The following is a 16,574-nucleotide window of genomic DNA, read 5'->3' on the forward strand; positions in this document are numbered from 1 at the left end:
ACCATATTGTAGGATAAACAGGGAACAAATTTACCTTGAATGTTTCTGTATAATCCAGCTTGCAAGCTAGGCGGGGCGGTGGGGTAGCCTAGTGGCTAAAGCGTTCGCTCGTCACGCCGAAGACCCGGGTTCGATTCCCCACATGGGTACAATGTGTGAAGCCCATTTCTGGTGTCCCCCGCCGTGATAATGCTGGAATAATAGCGGCGTAAAACCATACTCACTTGCTCACAACAAGCTAGGCAAGCTTACAACACATAAATACATATTTTGACAAATTATTACCTTGAGTGTACTCTTCATTCGTCATTTGATATGCAGATGCGCGTGCATTGGTGCATAATACTTCATTAAACTACACTTCCTAAACTCGAACTGATATCAATGTTAAGTAGTACAAATGCCTAAACCAGCGCATTCATTAATTAGGATCACTGGTGATTTTACGGGGATGCAAATTTGCACCCGAGTTAGGATGTTTAATCCTTAAGGTATCCCGACGCCCACTAGAATATCAGGTTTTATAGTTGTTGTCCTTATATGAAGTCACTATTCGGTCTAGTAATGGCTTTGTTTTAATTTGCATCGATGTAGTTTACTGATAAATATATTGACAACAAATTGTATGGTCTTCAAACATTCAATGCATGCCGGGAATCGAAACTGGGCCTTGCTTTACCCACTGCCCCAGAGGCACATAGATCATATACACATGTAGAACACGCCCATTTCATATGCTATGCATATTGATATTATTCGTGTACAGCCACATTGTACCATACATACGCAGACTATTGTGTTATATCGCACATAAACGTTATTTTAAAATTATATATTTTAAAATTAGCATTTTGTTGAATGAATGTATACATAAAGTTTTGGAACTGAGGAAAGTCGAAACTTTCCGTCACGAGGATTGAGCATCAACACGCTGTGCTTATTGTATGTGTATGTATGACACAAATACATTACTCTTATCAGAACACTTAACAACAGAAAAACTATTTTCGACTATTATGTTTCTCTGATAATATTCTAATACTGAACACATCTATTATAATATTCACGACAATGACAATGTGATATTAATGCTATTATTATGAGGTTATTATTGTTAGTGCCTTTTGTAGAAATGACAAAGGAAAAACACTTCTCTTTATACCTTATTTGGTAGTGTGTTTTTGCGTCCATATTTGGTGTTGTAATAGTGATACTCCAAAAGTTTATTTTATTTTCCTGTAACATCTCCCAATCCACACGACACCAAAGAGGTTTGTTGTCACGAAAAAAAACTTTGAAACAGCCTTCAATGGGACAAAAATACCCTGAAGGAGATATTTGATTAACATTGTTATCCGTAACAGTCCTCAGTACTCATTTACATAAATACATGTCATTCCTTAATTTCCTTTAATCATTTGACGGTTTTAGATTTTGCATTAAAAAAATAATTATTAAATAAAGAATTTTGTCCATCAAAACGTCAGCAGCACATTCTTCTAATTCTCCTGTAGCAAATGTTAATAGATACACATGAATTAATTTATATATACGAATTAAGTGTTAACACAATTGCTCTGAAATTATTACACTTTTTACTGATGTGATGTTTGCCAAGAAATTAATTCTTTCTCGACTTAACGACTTTATCGTTGGAATATTTGAGTTGTATCGTGTGAATGTGTTGGAGTTTATAATCCACGTATCAACGTTTTAAGAACAAACCTTGTATAAAGTGAGTCTCGTTGTTGAAATGAGGAAATCTGCTCTGTTCTTTGACATGCCATGCGACTCAAACATGGTGTGTTGTAAATATTCACCGGTCGAAAAACTAGTCATGGTATCTTATGGGATTACACATTAATATCCCTCCTTTTATGATAAGGTCATTGTGACGAGACGAAACATTTTATCAATAAAAGATTTCAACTGAATGGTTTTGAATTGTGAGTGTTCAAAATTCTAAACATTATAAGCCTTGTACAATACAATCAAAAATAGAATGTGCGCCTCGCCTCTACTACTGTCGAGTGCTGCGTTACTAAACGACACTGTCATACGTCAATCCTGACAAACAACTACTCTCATTCACTGAGTCTGACGAACTGATCCTCATTCACTGAGTCTGACCAACTGATCCTCATTCACTGACCAACTGATCCTCAATCACGCAGTCCGACCAAGTCATCCTCTTTAGTCAAGTAATGTGACAAACGTGTACTGGCGAACTATTCCTTCCCGGAATGCCCACGTGTCTTTGTTTGATCAAAGTTCGTATTTACTGAAATCTCCAATTTGGTTAGACATTACTGGGGCATCATTTGCAGTTAGTACCTATTCAAGTGTATTCACACATATTATTTCATGTTACTGATACTTGGGGGCACGGGTTGCCCATCGGCGCTGCCATTCCGTATGTCCCTGAGAGTCCCTGAGGGGTGCCAGATACGTATGTTTGTAGGTTTGAATACCGGTGTGTCGTTTACATTAATACATCATGTAGGTGGTGTATTCCAACCTACACCGTATCTTCTAGTGTTTTGTAGTAGGAGTCCTAAAAAAACAAACATTTTATTTGTGAAAGGTTTCAAATTTGTTGAGTAGTTTCTCAAGTATGATTTCTTTGCTTTTCTATAATGTAGTAAATAACTTACTATTTGAGTACAGTTTGCAATGTTTATGTTTGTTCAGCATATGCTACTTTATATAATCAATATGTTACAAACAATGAACTGTTGTACTATGTGTAATTGTGCTTACTTATCCCAAGAAAATAAATATTTGATTAGATGAGGAAATAGCAGTATTTTTCAACAACATCAGTTCACAGAAAATCATTTTGAAGCCTAAGACATAAATATATTAGCCTGACCTACACGTTGTCAACACACGAACGTGTATGTAGTATCAGTGTGTGGCTTACACTATCAGAACAGGAGCAGAGGCAGAAACAAGCAGCCAGTGGGCAAAGGGTCGATAATTTAAAAACCGATCTACAGAGTTACTTCCCTTGTAAAGATTTATTAAAATACCAAGTGATACACAACCTTGTGATATGTTATAAATAGCTTTCATGATCCCTGTAAAGTGTTGCTTGAAACATATTTAAATACAATGATGACATATGAGAAGAAGAACATGTTATTGTAATTTATTGCACCTTTGATGCACTCCAAATAACCAAAGTGCATCAGGTATCTGCACAACAAGGAGTAACTGCAGTAACAAGTAGGTGACATCTTGTTGAGACACTGACAGACGATCCTCAGTGACTGTGTCATTTCCTCCATAGGGATCGGGTGTCTGCAACAACAGGGAGTAAGGGAATAAATAGTACAGAGCAAACAGGTGACATCTTGTTGAGACACTGGTGGACGATCCTCAGTGACTCTCTCATTTCCTCCATAGGGATCGGGTGTCTGCAATAACAGGGACTAAGGGAGTAAATAGTACAGAACAAACAGGTGACATCTTGTTGAGACACTGGCGGACGATCCTTAGTGACTGTGTCATTTCCTCCATAGGGATCGGGTGTCTGCAATAACAGGGACTAAGGGAGTAAATAGTACAGAACAAACAGGTGACATCTTGTTGAGACACTGGTGGCCGATCCTTAGTGACTGTCTCATTTCCTCCATAGGGATCGGGTGTCTGCAATAACAGGGACTAAGGGAGTAAATAGTACAGAGCAAGCAGGTGACATCTTGTTGAGACACTGGTGGACGATCCTTAGTGACTGTGTCATTTCCTCCATAGGGATCGGGTGTCTGCAATAACAGGGACTAAGGGAGTAAATAGAACAGAGCAAGCAGGTGACATCTTGTTGAGACACTGGCGGACGATCCTTAGTGACTGTGTCATTTCCTCCATAGGGATCGGGTGTCTGCAATAACAGGGACTAAGGGAGTAAATAGTACAGAGCAAACAGGTGACATCTTGTTGAGACACTGGCGGACGATCCTCAGTGACTGTCTCATTTTCTCCATAGGGATCGGGTGTCTGCAATAACAGGGACTAAGGGAGTAAATAGTACAGAGCAAGCAGGTGACATCTTGTTGAGACACTGGCGGACGATCCTCAGTGACTGTCTCATTTTCTCCATAGGGATCGGGTGTCTGCAATAACAGGGACTAAGGGAGTATATAGTACAGAGCAAGCAGGTGACATCTTGTTGGTGGATGAGTCGCAGTGACATCTCCTTCATGCGGATCAACCTGGAAATCTACTTTATCAAGCAATATTATTGAAACATTCGTGGATGATCCTAAGTGATATGCTTATATGATATGCATTGCATCGATCCTTAGTATGCATCTCCAGAGATTAAGCTCTTCTCAGTATGCATCTCCAGAGATTGAGCTCTCATCACTATGCATCTTCAGAGATCGAGATTGAGCTGTGTATATTAATCACAATAAATATTTAAATATTGTTGTCTGGATTAACATGGACCATTCTGGAAAACCTGAAATCCATTAGTCTTTGAAGTCTGTCAACACAACAAATCAATAATTTGAATTAATACATATGTGGCACCAGTTCACCATAGCCTGATAATAATGTATGCATTGCTTTCATTCTTAAATGTAAATAAGCTAAATCACAACAATATATTATATAACATTGAAAAAATCATATTCTGTTAAATGCCTAAAATGGTTTTGCCACAAACATTTGTATTTGCATTAAGATCAGCAGCAGTGACTCTAACTGATCAGTGGGCAAAGGGTCGACAATTTGAAATTAATCAACACAGTTACCTCCCTTACCTTAATAGTTCCACACACACAAAACATCAACATTTATCAAAATACATGGATATTTCTGTTTTACTTTTTTCGGTGTGAAATGCATACAGTATATATGATCAACAATATGAATACTGAATAGTCACATCTCGAACGAGACACGTATTCAGTACATTATGCTACTTATATTACTATCTTATCAAGTCTGACAATGAATCGAAGGGAAACAGGTAGCTCAGTGGTGCTGTAAATTGTCCCTTATTGGGGTGTAGGTTCGCCAATCGTTGGTTCGAATCCAAGACTCGTTGAAGTCCTGATGTTGATACTCGGTATTCCAGCACTATAACCGTGTTTGTCAGTTTCACCAAACTGGTAAACCACTTTAAGGTGACACGCAGTGATATTTCTGGAATAGGTATGGTGGGTTAAAACAGCAATTCATTCACTCACTCTGGGCGCCGATCTTGTTGTGAGACTTGCAAATCACTCTGTGCATTGCATCCATCCAAACAAGATATCTGCAACACCAGGGAATAAGCACATTAACAGACCTGTACTTCGTGCATATATATCTATAAGCTAAAACTATCTGTTCTCAGCAGTTACGGGGGCACGGGTGGCCCAGTCGTCTAAGGCGCCGCGATTCGCTATGCAGAGTTGCGTCCCTTGGGCACGCCAGAAACCTATGAGTGTGGGTTCGAATCCCGGTTCGCCCCGATTATGTTTCTAGGTTTGTCAGCACCATACCCTTGCTCGTGGGTTTCACCGAAGTGGCAAACGTCTGAGACCTGCATCACTTCGGGCTTTCCTCCCACAGTAAGCTGACACGCAGTGATATAACTAGAATACTTTTAAAAGCGGCGTTAAACCCAACTCACTCACTCACTCTCAGCAGTTACAGATGTGTTGTCCATAAATGTCATTCGGTGTATTTCAAATGAAGGATTGACCGGATCAAGGAGTCAGTCTACATTAACACGTATAGCATGTGGGTGTAGGTTTCGCACAGGATGTTGTCAACATCACTCTCTATGGGTAGGCCATATGGCGAAAATTGATACAATATCTGCACTGGTAATTCCTTTGACGTTGTATATACACAATACCACCAAGTGATATGATAAAGTGCTTTGATTACAGACTTAGAAGCAGATATGTTTCTGTGTCTACACTCCATATCATAAACAATATAATTATTGCATTATTTATTTATTTTTCTCTAGACCAATATTCGGTGTTCCGTGCTACATACTGTCTTACCTGAACACCAGTCATTGCGGTGATCGTATTCTCACCATGTTTCATATGTATCTCCATGTGCCTGTCCACAACAAGTTTCTGAAACACCAGGCGATAACACTGAAACATATTTCAGAATGTGTCAGTGATTTGATATAAGTAGCATCTAGAAATATTAGCACCTTTCGCGAATTTGATAAGAAAACAAAATATTATGGGCATTCCAAATACACTCACAGGGGTTTTATATTGTCTTACAGGAGACATGTACCAGTAGAATTTCTATTTGATTTGCAGATCTACACCCACGTTGGCCGCTAAAGTTGCAAATGGCAGCCTTAATTATCTTGTCTTCTACAGAGTTTCAAACTTTAGTTTGTTGTTTAAAGAAAGTTCAGTGGTTTATCACATATAAAGCTCCCACGTATGTAATAGAGGAATGTATACCATTGTTTTGAAAACGAAATGATATACACACATATATGCATGTAACAGTCAAGTAAAAAATATCAATGTAATGGTGTCTCATCAGTATCTAGCTTCTACACATTCAGATTCATTCAAGGTAGGTTCGATGGGTAATTTTCACAGCTGCTTAGCCCTTTACTCCAAATGGACTCTGTTTCGGTTGAAAATCTAGGCTGGTTGTTATCTGGCATTGACAAGTTATATACATCGTGATAAAAGCGTTGGTTTATCACGCCTATGATCCCTGATCGAGTTTTGACATGGCTGGAACGAGCTAAGTCCGTTATGTGTGTCTGAATCATCGACCCATGCGTACAAAACATCACATCATGTACTCTACCACGCCCTCTGCGTAACGAACATAGTTGAATGTGATTCGTTATCAGTATTACGTTTTAGGGGAAAATTATTAAGTTTATAATCATTGTTACTTATAACTGTATTACAAGGAAACACCATCATACAGAGGTTATATATACAACAATGGTACAGCCAGCCAGATCAAGGACTTGCTTTTCTTATGAGCGTTATAGCATACCCCGTCAAGTTGCGAAGATTTCCATTTGTAATAATTTTGAAGAAATATATACATTTTACATTATATTACATATAAAGTTTAACACATACAAATATTGAATATATCAGGACAATTATCAATTAAACAATCCACACTCTGCTGATGTTATCAAAGTACTAATGTTGTCTTGGGTGTATCTATGGAACTAATTCAATGCTTCTTATTAAAACATATCAACCTCAGTTAAGAATTGTTTTATCATGAGAAAGTGCATGATTCCATTCAATGGTTTATAATACCACTTGCGTTGCAAGTATTGTGTGATTCCTATCTTCACTGCCACATAATATACATAATATCTCAAAGACTTCCACAATACACTGAGCCTGATATAGAACAGAAAAAGTAAATGATTAGTCACAGCTTACCAAAGATGTTCACTGACCAGGAGGCCCTCAAACTTATACCGAGCTCGCCCTGAACACAGTGTCGCCTCCAAACTGACTATTTTACCATCCGCAGAGCTTGTTGCCACTCTTACGCCTTCCGGCGATAGCTCATTATACAATGAAGAAAACGTGTAGGCCGTTAAGAATGTGACATGTAAAAGAAATAGTGAGATCAACCATGTTTAAGCTGAATGTTTTTTTTATTCCGCCTTGCCATATCATTTTCAACTTCCTTGTTGGACGTTTGACAAAAGTAAACGCCACAGTATTATCACAATCTATTTAGGCCTGCTGAAGAAGGGTAGCGCTCAACAGTGCTCATAGAATATGAATGATTTATGAATCGCAACCAAGGGCCTCTTAAACTATCGCTGATAAGAGTCACATGGAGAGATGCATTACAACTTCTCAGTTACAAAATATTGAACTTAGTGGACACAGAGGGTATTCACACATTTCCATTCAACATGTAATAAATTCAAGTTTGCCTGTCGGCCTCAGCAGGACTTTCAAAGGGTTTTATGGTGGGAATGCGGAATACATTTCCAAATTTGACGCATCAGTGAAACAAAAATATGTCCGCTTCAATTCCCTATTCTGACTTGTATCATATGTTCCCATCTTGTTGTTTTTCATGTGAACAACAAACCAACTCGTCTTTGCATGTGTGTTAGAATGCGCTCACTTCTCGCGAACAAGTGGCATGATTACTATTTGACAGTGTTGATAAACACATGCTTTAGATACAGCCACTAACAATCTCAGTTCTAAATTCATTCCACCAAATTAAAATCACTTACAATTTACAAGACATGTTATCAAAATTGATCAGTGAACTCAATTTCTTTAAAAAAAATTGAACGAGAAATATAGCATGTGTGTCTCAACCTAATAAAATGCCCAGACAGGGTGGAACCCACACAAACCTAAAATTGTCGAGAGAAGTTCAAAGGATATTATAAATATTTAAAATATACCCCGTCACGTGAAAACGTTTTTCTCCTATCTAAACAAGTTTATTATCCTATTCTGAAATATTGAACTTGTAACATTAATATACCTGTCGGAGGATGACCGTTGGCTTGGTATAGACAGAGATTTTGGAACATGTGAACTGCGTATGTCGCCAACTACAGGCGATGCATTTTATCAACAGTAATTAATAGTGTGAGCTGTCCGTGTCATCGAGGAACGAAGACATGCAACCAACCAAGTCACCGAGCCTGAACACTCGATCCATTAAGTTACCTCATACGACAAGCATTGCTTAATGGAGCCCAAGTTTAACTCTCAATCACCTCAGGGTGTGAATATTACACTGGTCATGCGATTTTGTATCTATTTAGACATCCTTCTAAACATGTAGGAAATTCATTGTGGAAATTACATATCGTCAGTTCTTTCATCTAATTTTAAAATCTTAATTTGTAATCTGAATTTTAGTGTGGATAAATGAGTTGAACTGCATGCTTATGTACTATATAAGAAAAATGTATGTTTTGTTCCAAGCTTAGTAAGAATTCTCGTTCTTGTCTGAAGCAACACTTGCGTTTATGCAAATGTGCTTTCCTTCGAAGGGACACCAGTCTATTTGGCTTTAGTCGGAATGGCACGAGTTGGTCAGGAATTAGTTAGATAGCAATTATCATCGAGTGTCTCTGCCATTAGCGTCAACTGCCATACATCGTTGATGTTTGGTTCATACATCTAACTTGTTATTCGCGTTTCTTTTGTTTGTCGTTCAGCATTTCAGAGCCGGTTGTCTACTTTGCTGATTTTCGGAGGAATGTAATTTGTCATATTGAGCTTATCTTTCGCTGAAAACCACTCCATTGTTGTCAGGTACCTCATTAGGACCTTTACGCCATTTTGAACAGTATTGCAGGTAAACCACGGCGTGTCAACTTGATGTGGGAGGAAATCAAGAAAGTGATGTAGGTCTTACAAGCACTGGTTGAACAAGTCACCACGAGCGTGGCGCTTACAAACAGGAATCTGGAATTCGAAGCATGGTCAGTAGATCCAGGCACAACAAAGCGACATGACAGCACATTGCGGCGCCACCAGGTGACAAGTTGACAACTCTATATAGCCAATTCTAGAACTTTATTCAAACATAATTTACAAATATTATGGTGGGGAAGAACACATAGTAATCAAATATTTACACAACCAAATGGGTGTTGTTTCACACAACATTCAACAATACTCCAGCTATATGACGGTGGTCTGGAAATAATCAAGTCTGGACAAGACGATCCTTGAATTGATATCAAGAGCATCGTTCTATCCCATACATTGACGTGCATCAACCAAGTCAGAGATCGTGACCTCCCGATCCCGTTAGTCGTCTCTTACGACAAGCATGGGTTGCTGAAGACATATTTCAATATGGGTTATAGAATCATGTGCTGTTACAAAATGTTACAATATGGTTTGTGTGAGATAGCATACACTCATGCAGAGACAATGAAGGTAACAGGATACATGTATAGATCTATATACATGTTGATCACTGGTTTGTGGATTTTGAAGCTTTCGGCAGTATTCAGGAACATCAGATCGGCAGAAAACATTGTGACTATATGAGGAATCGAACCCAACCCAGCAAACACTTTGAACGTGTTACCCTTGAGGTCACAGTCTAGCATAGTGCTTACAGTAATTAATTATATAATATGCAATGACCACGCCAAATGGTGACCCAGACGTGTTGAAACTTCCTACTGAAACCTTCGTCTTGACTTGTCTTGGGTTTGATACCCCTATTTGTACTCATCTTTGACCAATCCTTAGATTTGTTTTGAAGGCATCAAATGAATACATCCAGAGTAGCATGGCTCAACCACATTTGTATATATTCATTCTGGCAGGCCGATAAAGTTTCAAAATTAGTATGAAACCAGGGCGGAAATACGCACCCCAAAACCCCTTTAACTTTTTGTAGCTTGGAATTCCAAAACCATGGGAAAATATGAAAGTTTGTTTATTTAGAATGCTAGGCAAATGTATATATCCAGGGTAGCATGGCTCAACTACGCCTTTATAAATCCATCATCCTGAGGCCAAAATATAATTCGGTTTTGGAGTAACGCATTTTCCTAAGCAGAGTTGGTTACATGCTATGTAGTGATGGTGGAACAAAACATTATCAATAAGGTTGGTGTCCCTTTAAGCCCACCCATGCACTAACGGTTGGAGTACCTGTACTAAAAAAACATTGAATACGATATTAACCGATCAAGGAGAAGGAATCTGAATTGATGAAAAACTTTGTTACCAAATATTCTGACAATTTGATACAGCTACAACTACAACTATGATTATACTGATTGTCGTGTTGTAGTCTTTCGTGTGACAATCACTGGTGGGAGCAGCACGGCTATTAGGCCACTTCGGTCCTTGGTGACAGAAAATTATATATACATGTACCAGGTGGGATGTATATCCACAAATTTAATTGGATCTATTGATTGCCTGATTGGGTTATATATTTGTTTACTAATATTGTATCAATTCAATTAGAATACATTTATTTATTTTTTCTATGTTTAACTAATTTTAGTATTTATTAAATTATATTTGAAGGTAGGATTATAGGTGTCTTATACCTGTTATACTAACACTAATAATATACTTACCAAATTCAAATTCTCCAAATTTCTTGCTTTATCTTGTAACCGTGTATGAGGTACATGTGGCATACGAAAATTTACGAATTACGTCGATTATGTCATCGAACTCATACACCCATCCGTGAAAGGGATCGCAGCATTCATCCGCAATATACTGCGTCCATGGATGGGGAGTCTGTTGTACACTTTCCATTTTGACCTTCAAGAAAATTGTGACACGTGTTTTTGCCTGTGTGTGTACTTTGTTTTGTTTTCCCTACTTCTATTTTAAGTATATGTTGTGCGCATGTGTGTACTGCTTTCTGGTAGGAAGCGGTGAGGTTTGCGCCGAGTACTGTCCACAACTACTGATCTTTCCGCGCTACTGGTTTCGAATAAATTCGTCCTGGTACGTGGTAATGACCCCTGAAGTGGAAAAGTGCTGCTGCTGCTACCATTACTACTACTATTTCTACTCTTGTTGCCCCTGCAACAAAAACTGCTGCTGCTACTACTACTAATAGTTCTACTGTTGCTGCTACTACTAATGCTACTACTGCTGTTACTACTACTTCTAGTATTACTACTTCTACTACAGCAGGAGTAGTAGTAATTGCAGCAGCAATAGTTCAAGTAGTAGTAGAACTCGTAGAAGTTGTAGTCGTAATTGTTGAAGGTGTGTATTAATAAACTCTCCACTGCTTAACAAAGAACATTATTACAGCACCAACGCCATTTCACTATGTCCTATATCGCCCTCAACCCAAATACTCCCAGCGGAAATCTAATATTTTCTGAAGCCGCAGTTCGCTGTAAAAAGTTGCTTCCCTAGGCTAGCCAGAAATCGTGATTGTGGGTTCGAATCCTGGTTCGCCCCGATTATCATTCTAGGTTTGTCAGCACCATACCCGTGCTCGAGGGTTTCAACAAAGTAGTAAACCTGTGTCACTTCGGGCATTCTCTTCACATCAAGCTGTGACGCCTTGATATAACTGGAATATTGTGTTCAAAGCGGCCTTGAACCTAACTCACCCACTCGCTCTTCTGCTTTCCGGCCATCAGCTTTTGGTGGTTGTGAATGATTGAACGATGAGGGAGTGTGTCATGTATAATAACTGATCAGATGTTCTATTTGTATACATGAAGAGGTGGTTCTTTTCTGTCATTATTGAAATGTGTATTTTTCAATTAACACCATCCCTTTTCAAATTTATGCAACGTGTGCACGTCTCTACTCACATGAGAAAATATATTATTTCCTGAAGTAAACGCCACTCTATTCTCAATCTGTCAATGACTGCTAATTGGCAATGGAGTGGCTTGGTGTAATTTGTATATTTGTAATAAAGTCGTGTGTATATAGAAAACAGTCATGCGCTGTTTTTAATCGCCATAAGTGCCGTCATTCGTTCTGCATTCCAAGCCGTGTGTAGAATAAATATATCAAATTTGAAATGATCTCCAAACATTCAATACGTGTGGGGAATCCAACCTGGGCCACTTGCCTACGACACTGCCCCAGCGACACAAAGTTCATATGCTATCCATATTTATGTTATTTGTTTACAGTCTCGTTGTATCACCCACGCAGACAATTGTGTATATAAACTTATTTTTTTATAACGATATCTTTTAAAATTACCATGCTATCTATAAAATGTATCTATAAAGTTATGCAGTTGAGGAAAGTTTTCCTTCTCCAGGTTTGAACATCCAACACGCTGTGCTTATTATAACTCTATGAATGCCACAAGCACATGACTGTTATCAGACAAGGAAGGAATATTCGCGACTTTGGGGCTTCTGTGATAACATTGATATGCTGTAAAACATTATGTATAAAAAAACATGCGAGGAAAATACCAGCTGTTATTATTGCTATTATTATTATTAGGATATTATTGTGAGCGGCTTTTGTAAAAGGGACATTTGCCATCAAATAAAGGACAAACTATCGCTTCATACCTTAGTTGGCTGTTTTTACGTCCGCATTTAGACGTTCTAAAAGTATTTTTCATTTTTCTGTAAAATCTGCCGTTCCCAATAACTCCATAAACATTTGTTGTCACGAACAGATACGTTTCCCTACTATAGTTCTTTTGAAAAGCTTGGTGGGTCATATCAGAAAATATCTGCATATTTGGCATATAAAATTATTTCATATGGTCCCCTAATACTTTTTTGTATCAAACGTACAGCTATAGGATCACTATCTAGTTCATCATTATTGTGAAATTGATGCAGGAATTTGACAAGAGGTAGGACGAAGGTACAGATTTATACAGAAGGGGAAATTTAACATTGTAATTTGTTACAATCTTATGTATTCATTAATAACATGTCATTCCTAATTTTGCATATTAGCAGTTGACGTTTTAGTTTTTGCATGCAAAAGAATATAAAAATATATAAAGAATCATTAAAATGTCTATTAAAATGTCTATAGTGTAATCTTCTAATTATATTGTAACACTTATAATTCATGAATTCATTTAAATAAACGAAACTTAATAAACCAGGTAATTAAGTGTTAATTGTTCTGAAAATATTTACATGTTTTGCTGTTGTGATGTCTTTCAAACATTAATGTTCACGATGAATGATCCGATCTGTACTACACGACTTTTGTTTAAACCGACTTCGTTACAGAAATATCTGAGTTGTATCGTGCGGATGTGTAAAATTCACGTATCATTGTAACACGTCCTATAGAAAGTGAGACTCGTTGTTAAAATGAGGAAACCTGCTTTGTTCGTTGACATGCCATGCGACTAATACATGTTTTTTGTAAGTATTCGAAATACTCGTCATGTGATCTAATAGAATAACACTTTATTTTCCTTCCCTTTAGCATAAGGTCATTGCGACCGCATTTTACAGATAAAGCTTTCTAACTAAATGCTTTTGAATAGTGAGTGTTACAAACTTCTGAACACAATTATGGACCTTGCACAATACGATCTAAAATTGAATGAGCAATTCGCCTTCACTACTGTCGAGTGGGGCTCGAAAAACGAGCATGTCATGTTTCAAACCATTAACTCATGATACACTTTATCGAGTCAGGACCAGACAAACCACTGACAAACAACAACAAACAACGAGTCTGACCAACCGATCATCTTTAGTTAGGTCATGTGACTAGCATATACTGGCTAATTATTTCTCCCTGGGATCCCCATGGGACTATGTATTATCAATGTTTATATTTATTGAATTTTGCAATCAATCTGGTTAGACATATCTGGGTCATCATTTTGCAAATATTATATTTGCAAGTATATTCACATGGATTATTTCACGTTACTGATAATTGGGGTCACCGTACTCCGAATACGGTACAACGACAACCATAATACATAATAAAAAAATGTCATATATATAACAGAAGTAAGTCTCATCTCCTCCACTGATCTGATCCCTGTGTTATGGTGGACGCGAGTGTGTGTCATCTAATAATTAAAATCCGAGTGAGTGAGTGAGTTGTGTTTAACGCCGCTTGTAACAGTATTCTAGACATATCACGGCGTGTCAGCTTAATGTCTCCCACAAAGCTAGAGTGATGCAGGTCTTTTACCACTTTTACCACTTCGGTGAAACCCACGAGCACGGGTATGGTGCTGACAAACCTAGAAACATTATCGGGACACACCGGGATTCGAACCCACAATCATGTTTTTTTTAAGATCCGAATTCCCTACCACTGCCAAACTCGCACGCCGTGATATATCTGGAGTACAGTTCATAGCGGCATTTCAACCATGTATGTTTTTACTCAAGTGAGTGAGTGAGAGAGTGAGTGAGTGAGTGAGTGAGTAACATCGCATCGGCTAGTGAGTGAGTGAGTGAAAATTTGACGTCGCATCGGATAGTCTGTGAGTGTGAGTGAGTGAGTGAGTGAGTTGGTGAATGAAAAGTTGAAGTCGCATCGGCTAGTCTGTGAGTGAGTTATGTACAAGGCTATTTCGTTTAACCATTCGATGTCACATTTGCATGACGAATTAGTTTCAAAACAACTATATCTAGTCCTCGTTTTCAAATAGTCAAAGGAGGCGTCTGTATATGCTATTGTTTAGGATGTGACGACGTGTAATAGGGATAAACAAACCTTTTGAAGACACTTGCCAATAACAATAGAGGACTTCTGTGTGACCATAAGTGATATATATTGAAAACTGTTAAACCTACATAAGAATACAGAAGTTATTCAGGGAGCAATAATACTATATTTTTATATATCTATTGGAGTCTAATCGAGACTGGACCGGATAATTGCCATCGTAAGCATCGGTCTCCGCAATCGTGACATGAATGAACCAAGTCAGTGAACCTGACCATCCAGTCCCTTTATTCGCCCCTTGCGACAAGCATGGATTGCTGAAGACATGTGATACAGTCAAACGAACTTGTCAAAATAGTTGAACTCTTTTCGAAGTAAAGAAACAACTGATGTGGGTTGGTCAAACATATAATTGCAACCTAATACAGCTGTTCCGGAAGCGTCGTATTTTCAGTAATTTCCTGTAAATAATCAATAACAGGGTCGAATCTCATATATATTTCTTTATTGAACGATTTCTTACCGTGTGAAAATTGGTGTGAAAACAGGTAAGGAAATATATTGGTAATATCGTAAAAACAGAAATTGTTCCAGCATATAAGAACTGAATAAAGTTATGTATTGTGAACAGAATTAATCCCCTACCTTAATACTTACTTGACATTAATGCGTTATAATTGATGTTTCAAATGCACCTCGTTGCAGAGGAGAACCATATGTTTTCAGTTCAATATCGAAGCATCAATATTTGTGAAGAAACTATCTATATGGCCTCCAGGACTTGTCCTTATCCGATCTTTGTACACAACATACCACAGATCTAAACAGACCATTGTACCTTCATGAGTTATAATGAGTAGTCCAGGTAATAAAGAAAGTTACTTCTCTAATAGGGAATAACAAAACAACCACAGGAACTTGTGTAAATAACAAACAAACTGTGCTGTGTATACTGTGCCAAATTTAAATAATGTAAGATTTGTAAAAGAAAATGAAACGTTATTGTTCTTTATAAGTGATTAGAAAGTGCACGAGTTCAACCCTCTTGAAGTCAAAGCACAGCATACATCGAATCTTTAAAGAACGAGAAAGGTGTTTGAGTTTTGTGAGCCTCGACATGATATGACAAAATGATCTAAATGACGTTTTTTTTTTAGCATCTTCACAGATGGTTATGTTTCCAAACTAGACAAGCAGAAGCATTCATCAAAAGAAGGAAACGTTTGGTACAAAAAACAAAACAACCGTCGAGCACGTTACAATGCATACAGGTGAACCAACACTTCTCTATGATACATAATTGTATTGGGGCTACTTTGATTGTTATCAAGTCATGTTTTGTATGAAATATATACAACCTGAATTTATTTCTTAACCATAAATTGTTTGTACAGAAAAATAACTGAAAATGTTATTGTCAAGACCACGTTTCCACTGAATATCCCGTGATGATGGCCTTCACTATTTTAGGTATAAAAA

Source organism: Haliotis rufescens, unplaced genomic scaffold (assembly GCF_023055435.1).
Source record: "Haliotis rufescens isolate VD_foot unplaced genomic scaffold, xgHalRufe1.0.p SCAF_53, whole genome shotgun sequence".
In the NCBI taxonomy this organism is placed as follows: domain Eukaryota; kingdom Metazoa; phylum Mollusca; class Gastropoda; order Lepetellida; family Haliotidae; genus Haliotis; species Haliotis rufescens.